The sequence below is a fragment of the Balaenoptera borealis genome (genome assembly GCF_965194805.1).
Source record: "Balaenoptera borealis genome assembly, chromosome: 17".
Lineage (NCBI taxonomy): Eukaryota > Metazoa > Chordata > Mammalia > Artiodactyla > Balaenopteridae > Balaenoptera > Balaenoptera borealis.
This window is the reverse complement of record NC_138876.1, coordinates 40,992,046-40,999,947: the sequence shown is the minus strand read 5'-3', so window position 1 is coordinate 40,999,947 and position 7,902 is coordinate 40,992,046. Positions and strand designations below refer to the sequence as shown.

The 7,902-nt window shown below is 41.9% G+C and overlaps 1 long non-coding RNA gene across 1 annotated transcript; it reads left to right on the top strand.

The window, feature by feature from the left end:
• Nucleotides 1-655: 655 nt before the first annotated feature.
• On the top strand, nt 656-7,061 carry LOC309614918. Its single transcript, XR_014236465.1, has 2 exons — nt 656-4,581; nt 4,940-7,061. It is a non-coding gene; the product is annotated as an uncharacterized lncRNA (long non-coding RNA).
• The last annotated feature ends 841 nt before the right edge of the window (nt 7,062-7,902 follow it).

Below are 7,902 nucleotides of genomic sequence, written 5' to 3'. Positions count from 1 at the left end.
ATTTCAGCAGAGATGGCAAAAGAGGGCAGAGAAAGGAGTGTTTAGAGAATAAACGGAATTGACAAATATATTCCCTTAATAAACACTCAGAAAAACCATTTTGAATGTCAGCTTCCACCATGATATATTTAAAAGTTTATTAAACAAGTAATAACTATTTGTTTCTTTTAAAAGTTACAGATTTTTAAGCTTTTTTGCTCTTCTTAACAAAACACAGAATGCCCCTCCCCCAATAAATACACTGCACTGAATTCATATGATTGCAATTTCCCCAGCACATAGACCAGAAATGCCAAGTGGCCTCACGTGTTGTTTTTCTGAAAAAGAAAATGGAATTGTCCCTTTAACAAATACAATTGGTAAGTTGAAAACAATGAAAAGAAAAATACATCCAACTGAAAAAAACATTAGATCCTAAACACTGAGCTTTATCTACTTTAATAACATAAATGCTAGTTTATCTAGATGGGTGTTACCACCTAGTAGTACAGTAATTCTGAATAATGCAAACACAAGTTATAATTACCTGGAATGTTAACTGTTTTTACTAAGACGGTCGCAAAGTTTTTTTTGTTGTTTACTTGCTTGCTTTTGTAACTGGAGATCTAGATTACAATTTTCAAGGGCTCTGTGGACCAACCCTCTGATGCAAAGCTAGGGTCTTTAATTAGGATAAACTGGGAGGTACTTTTGTATGCTAAAGTTAGGACTCCACTGCTCATAAAAGTTAGAAGCTTTTGTATCAACATTTGCAGGTTTTCTCCCCCCAGAATTTCTTTCATTTCTCTTTAACAACAAAAAAAGAAAAGGAATATATTCCTGAGGGAATTTGCGATTGTTCCCCCAGACAAAGCCAGTCATCATCTTAAGTGAAGCAGTGACTGCGGCAGAGACAAACTGGCAATTACTCGGTTTTAATTCCTGAACTTGAAATTAAAATGAGAAATATATCCTTTCAGGGTCTTTTAAAAGAAAACTCACTGGTGTGAAACTTGGGCAGGGGTCTCTGGCTGTGCCAGCCAGGCTCTCCAGGGGAGCAGGTACTGACAGAGGGAAGGGGTGGGAAAGGGGAGGGAAGCCGGCTGGGCAGGGAAGTCATCTGACCCAGGCCGACCTGACAAAGGCTTTGTCGGGACCAGGGGCGCTCGGGGCACCGCCTGTACAGTTAAGTAGTCCTCTGTCTGGTGGAAACATCTGGGCCCTGTGCACCGCCCGCCTCACTCCCTGCTGGAGCGGCTGGGGAAGGGGCTCTCAGCCCACGCGCTGCTCCGTACAGGGCGCATGGAAGCACCGCCGCGGCCCCCGGTGCCCCGCTAGCCGAGGGGAGCCTTTGCTTTCCCTCCCAAACCCCTCAAACCTCCCTTGTTTCCCTGAGCCTCACCTCCTCCCTATCCCTAGGAAAAGTCTAGGTTTTTCTCGCTTTGTTAGGCAGAGCACTTCAGTATGATAAAAATAACTTTTCTTTTTTAGTGGGAGGAGTCATCTTTTCTATTCAAAGAGGCCTACCTGGTATCTTCCCTGGATATAAATATAAAATATTAAGCTACTCCCTTAGTAGGAGAAAATAGTTGTGTCAATTCTTGTTCTAAGTAGCACTTTCCCCTTTTTATTATACACACGAACAACTAGGGATGCTGGGAACGGAGGGACATTTGGAAGCAAAAGCTGAGACTTTTACTGCCTTGCATGCCCATTTGACTTCCCACCTTCTAAGCTCGCCTTTGGGGCTTAATGGTTCATGTACATCAGAGACTGGTTTAGGGTGGCTTAGACTGGTAGAAGCTGAGGAGTTACTTTCTTAACTATTCATGACTAAACAGAATGTTAGGGAATCAAACAACACCCTTTGCCTACATTTGACATTTGATAAATGTTGCTTTTGCTATTTAATTGGTAATTAATTCTGTTGAGAGCAGGAACTTTACTACATAAACTCAGAAGTACAAAAATATCATATTCTTGATTTGTTTAAAACCAAATGGGACCCCTATGTCTTTCCCATGTTGAAATTCTGGAGCTTTATTGATATGTATTATTTTGAAGCCTGCCTTTTTTGTAGGATAGATTCCTAAAAGTAGGAATTTTAGGTCAAAAGGTCAGTGTATTTTGAATTTGAACATATAGTTCTGTGTACTATCCCACAACCAGAAGTATGAGAATGACTGATCATCCACACCCTCACCAGCCTGGAAGTTATCAATCTTTTCAACTTTTGCCAAGCAGATGGGCAAAAATTCAATTTTGTTATTATTTTAATTTGCATTTCCCTGCCTACTGGCAACTGCACTTCCTTTGATCCACTGGGTCATCTGTCTTCTTATTGATTTCCAAAAAGCCTTATGTAAGTAAGGGCTCCTAACTCTTTTTGTGTATGTGTATGCTGCAAATACATATATACTTAATTTATCACTTGTCTTTTGACTGCCTGTGGGCTAACAAAGACACAGACCCCTACCCCTTACCTCGTATTCCGATGCGGGCATCAGATGAAAGACAGATAATGATAATACAACTTGATAAGGTTGTACATCTCAATAAATGCCTGAGGGGGCACTTCTAATATCTGCAGCAGGCAAAATTTGTTTTCACATTAGTATTACTTTTCAATTGGTAATGAAAACAATGTAACTCCATTGAAGGCCACTGGCATACATTTATCATGAAGTCAGGCAAAAAGATCGCTACTGTTAGATTTTGCCAGAGCTTGACCACTCTTAACCCTATTCAACTTCTGACACTTCTCACATGTCCCCTCTCAACCTATCACTCCCAAATTCCATTCTTCCTCAGAGTGTTTCTATCCACCCTTCTATTTTCATAGGAATGGTATTTGTCAGTTTGTGATAGAGATTTTTTTATACATCTCCAGTGAGTGTTAGACTCTTAATATACACATTAAAGCCATCTGAGGAGCATTAGCGTCTTCAAATAGCTGACTATGCAAAAAGAAGTTTCAGGGCTTCCCTGGTGGCGCAGTGGTTAAGAATCTGCCTGCCAATGCAGGGGACACGGGTTCGAGCCCTGGTCAGGAAGATCCCACATGCCGCGGAGCAACTAAGCCCATGCGCCACAACTACTGAGCCTGTGCTCTAGAGCTTGCGAGCCACAACTACTGAGCCCATGTGGTGCAACTACTGAAGCCCGCGTGCCTAGAGCTGTGCTCCACAACAAGAGAAGCCTGCGCACCACAACGAAGAGTAGCCCCCTGCGCACAGCAAGGAAGACCCAACGCAGCCAGAAATAAATTAAAAATAAAATAAATTAATTAAAAAAAAAAAAGAAGTTTCAGACTATATATTTTAAAATAGGAGATCCCATTTTCCTGTATAGTATTAACTTATTTAACATATTTTGATTGCTTACTGCCTGTATACTAGGCACTGTTTTAAAAACTGTGGTTATAATATTACATCTACATGTTCATGGGACGTACGCTGAGGGAGAGAGAGACATTAAATCAGTATAAACATAAGTTTATAATGTCAGATACATACTATAAAGAAAAAATAAGATAGCACAAGAGAGTGTTATGGGTTGAATTGTGTCCCACCAAAAGATGTTGAAGTCCTAGTACCTGTAAATGTGACCTTATTTGGAAATAGGATCTTTGCAGATGATCAAGTCAAGATGAGGTCGTTGGAGTAGGTCTTAATCCAATATGACTGGTGTCCATAAAAAGGGGAAATTAGGATACAGTCAGTGACAGACATTCACACAGGGAGAATGCCATGTGACGATGAAGGCCGAGATCTGGACGATGCTTCTATAAACCAAGGAACGCCAGTGATTGCCAGCAAACCACCAGAATCTATGAACAAGGCATGGAACAGATTCTCCCTCACAGCCTTCAGGGCAAACCAACTCTGCCAACACCTTAATTTCAGAATTCCAGCCTCCAGAACTGTGAAACAATAAATTTCTGTTGAATCAGCCACCCAATTTGTGGTACTTTGTTATGGAACCCCTAGGGACCTAGGACAGAGAGGGAAAGTAAGATTTTTAGATGGGGTCATGAGGGAAGTTCACATATGAACAGAGAACTGGGAGAAGCATGTACCAGGCAGAGGGAACCTCAAGTGCAAATACCCTCTGGTGGGAGCATGCTTGGCAGGTATAAGGATCACCAAGGTCAGGATTCTTGATGCACAGTGAGCAAAAGGGGGGAAAGTGGGAGGAGAAAAGGTCACACCATGTAGGGACCGACTGGCCATGTGTGGACAGTTGGCTTTTTCTCTGAGTAAGATGAGAAGCCATTGGAGGACTATGGGCAGAGAAATGACATCATTGCTGTCACAAGTAGCATATTTAGTTTCTGTTAAGTAGAAAGCAAGGTCCAAGTTCCTAATTTATGGTTTCAGTTATGTATCTGTATTAGCCAGTACTCTTGGAGTTGTAACTAACAGAGGTTCAACTCAAACTCAACTAAGCAAGGGAGGGAACTTACTTATTAGATCACACAACCAAAAAGCCCATGAATAGTTTAGGCAGAGCTGGGGATCAACCCTTATCATCAAAAATCTGTTTCATTTTCTCCTTCTTTTCAGTTCTGCCTTCCTCTATGTTGATTTTACTTGCAGATAGGTTTTTTTTTTGTTTTTTTTTTTAAAGGATATGTTTTTTTGTTTTTTTTTTTATAATTTTTTTTAAAATTTATTTATTATTTATTTTTGGCTGTGTTGGGTCTTCGTTTCTGTGCGAGGGCTTTCTCTAGTTGTGGCAAGCGGGGGCCACTCTTCATCGCGGTGCGCAGGCCTCTCACTATCGCGGCCTCTCTTGTTGCGGAGCACAGGCTCCAGACGCACAGGCTCAGTAATTGTGGCTCACGGGCCCAGCTGCTCCGCGGCATGTGGGATCTTCCCAGACCAGGGCTCGAACCCGTGTCCCCTGCATTGGCAGGCAGATTCTCAACCACTGCGCCACCAGGGAAGCCCGCAGATAGGTTTTTATTGTTATGTGGCAAAAGAACCCCTAGCAGCTCTAGACTTTCATCCTTCTTAGTATTGGAAATCCCAATTTATATATAGTCCTACAGTAAGCAATGGTGATTTCTAGAGAGAGCTTTTTGATTGACTGGCTTGGATCACATGTCCACCTCTTTGGCAAGGGAGCTGACCCACAGGTTGAATGATATGGTGGGTGAGGAGCGTTTACCAACAGAAAGAGTTATGTCAGGGCCACCATGCTGCACAGCTTCAGAACTCTAATTCATCTTATAGTGTATGTGAACGGGACCTCTTGGAGTTGGGGAGTGCACAACTCAGGAGAGGCCATAGATGGTGGTCCTTGGCTCTGTAACCTAAAGAAGGGAGAAAGGAAGCTGTGCGGGCAAAACCAGCAGGTATACCCTAGTACATCTAATTATAACTTTAAGAAAGGACTTATTTTTTTAAAGACTATTTATGGCAAGGTCTTCGCTGGGCTTTTCCCTTCCTGGAACAAAATATGACTCATAAAATGCAAATCTACAGTAGATATCTAAATACATTTATTTTAACTTATCTAGGGGCATACTCAACTTAAGGAATGTCAATAATCCACCTTTGATAACAGCAGTATAAATCGAGTTATAATTCATAAATTCAATGGCTCTTCCTTTCTAAGAACTTTGTGCATTCATTTATTACATGACTATTGGTTGGGCCCCTAGTATGGACAGGCACTGTGTTAGGAATTGCAAATATAGTGGGGGAACCAAACAAACCTGGTTTCTGTGCTCATGGGTGAGATGGACATTGGACAATGAACACATATATAAATATATACTTTATACTGTGATAAGTATGAAAAAGGAAAAGAACTGGGTTCTATCAGAGAGACCTGACAGGAGGTGGGGGGTTAATTTAGATTAGGATCAGGGATTTATCTGAGGTTGTGACATTGAAGCAGAATGCTGAAGGATGAATAGGAATTAGCCAGATGAAGAGTGGGAGAGGCAGGGAGAGTATTCCAGGCAGCGGGAATGGCATGTGCGAAGGCCTTAAAGAGTTTGGGTATCACCAGACATCCCTGGCCAGCCCCAGGGACATTATCCCAGACACTTACATTTCCATTGTTTGTTGCTTTCCATAATATTTCTTTTCTTTTTTTTAAAGTCTTTATTGAATTTGTTACAATATTGCTTCTGTTTTATGTTTTGGTTTTATGGCTGTGAGGCATGTGGAATCTTAGCTCCCCAACCAGGGATTGAACCTGCACCCTGGAAGGCGAAGGCGAAGTCTTAACCACTGCACCACCAGGGAAGTCCCCATTATATTTCAAATTAAATAAATCACACACATTCCCTTTTCATCATTACATGGTAGAATGAATATTTAGATTTCCCCCTCTGATTATTATTTGCATATATTAGTGTATTAAAATATGAAGATCACAAAGTGACAAAAAGTGATCAGAAGGTAGAATTTATTAAAGGATGATTGTAATTAGTTCACGCTGACAATATGTTTTCAAGTGGTGTTTCATAGTAATTTAATATTTTGGTTTCTATAACTTTGTGGTAGGAAAGAAGATGATAAGATTTAGAAAGGGGACTTCCCTGGTGGCGCAGTGGTTGAGAATCCACCTGCCAATGCAGGGGACATGGGTTTGAGCCCTGGTCCAGGAGGGTCCCACATGCCGTGGAGCAACTGAGCCCGTGCGCCACGACTACTGAGCCTGTGCACCTAGAGCCCATGCTCCGCAACAAGAGAAGCCACTGCAATGAGAAGCCCACGCACCGCGATGAAGAGTAGCCCCTGCTCGCAGCAACTAGAGAAAGCTCGCACGCAGCAACGAAGACTCAATGCAGCCAAAAAAAAAAAGAGGTTTAGAAAGAGCTGAGGACACCAGGTATATACAGGAGTTTAGTATTTAAAGGTAATTCTCTGAAGTTCCCTCCTGGCATCTGCTAAGTGAAGGACAGAAACCTGGGTACTAACCACTGGTGAAGAGGTAAAACTTGGACGTTGTGGTCTAGGCCCTTGATTAATCAGACTCCCAACGGAAAACAGATGGCACACTCAGAAGAGGCTAATTTGGGATGTTTTATATACAAAGGGACTGTTTTCAAAGGTGTGTGTGTGCAGGCATCTGGCGCTTCTTAATGAGCCTTTAATACCCAGGCCCAAAGAGATGAGGAGAAGAGATGTTTCCTGGACCCAAGAGACAGACACAGAGAGAGAGAGACAGAGACAGAGACACAGAGTCATGTAGCGCTGCCACTCTATATGAGAGGAGCAGTGACCTTTATTCGAGAAACACAGCCAGCTGGAGGCAACTTTATAGGAAGGAAACAAAGGGATTAAGCAACCTGACCTCCTTCTCCTTCTTCCCTTCCTTTGACTTCTAGCTGAACCCAACCAGAAAGCAGAGTCATGAGCAGCCACTAATGTGGTCCATACAGGGTCAATATTCCAGGCAGAGAGTACGATGGAGAAGAGGAAGAGTAGACCTGTTTAGCCTGAAGGAGCAAACAGAGATATTTTGCCATAGTTCTCAACAGGCTTTCTACCAACCCCCAGGTATATAGCTAGCCAATACCATGCTGCCTAGATCCATCCAGTTCTTGTTGACTATATTTCATAGTTCATAGAGACTGGATATGTATTAAAAAATACCAGAAGTGCTTATCTGCTGATTCCTAGGATACCCTGCAAACTGGACAAGTAATGTCAACTCCTGCTTTTCTAGGTTTAGAGTTATTTGCTGCTTTTTTTTAAATAGCTAGCCAGTCAACTCCTAAAAATGTACAGTCCAATAGACTTCTGCAATCATGTGCTCTTGGGACAATTCCCTAATTAAGTGATGAGATCTTTGAAGAAAGGCGTTTTTATCATACTGCTACCACCTTCATTGCTCATCCTGGTTTTTAAATATTACAGAAAACTTCAAATATGAAAAATGTTATGGAGAATAAGATAATGT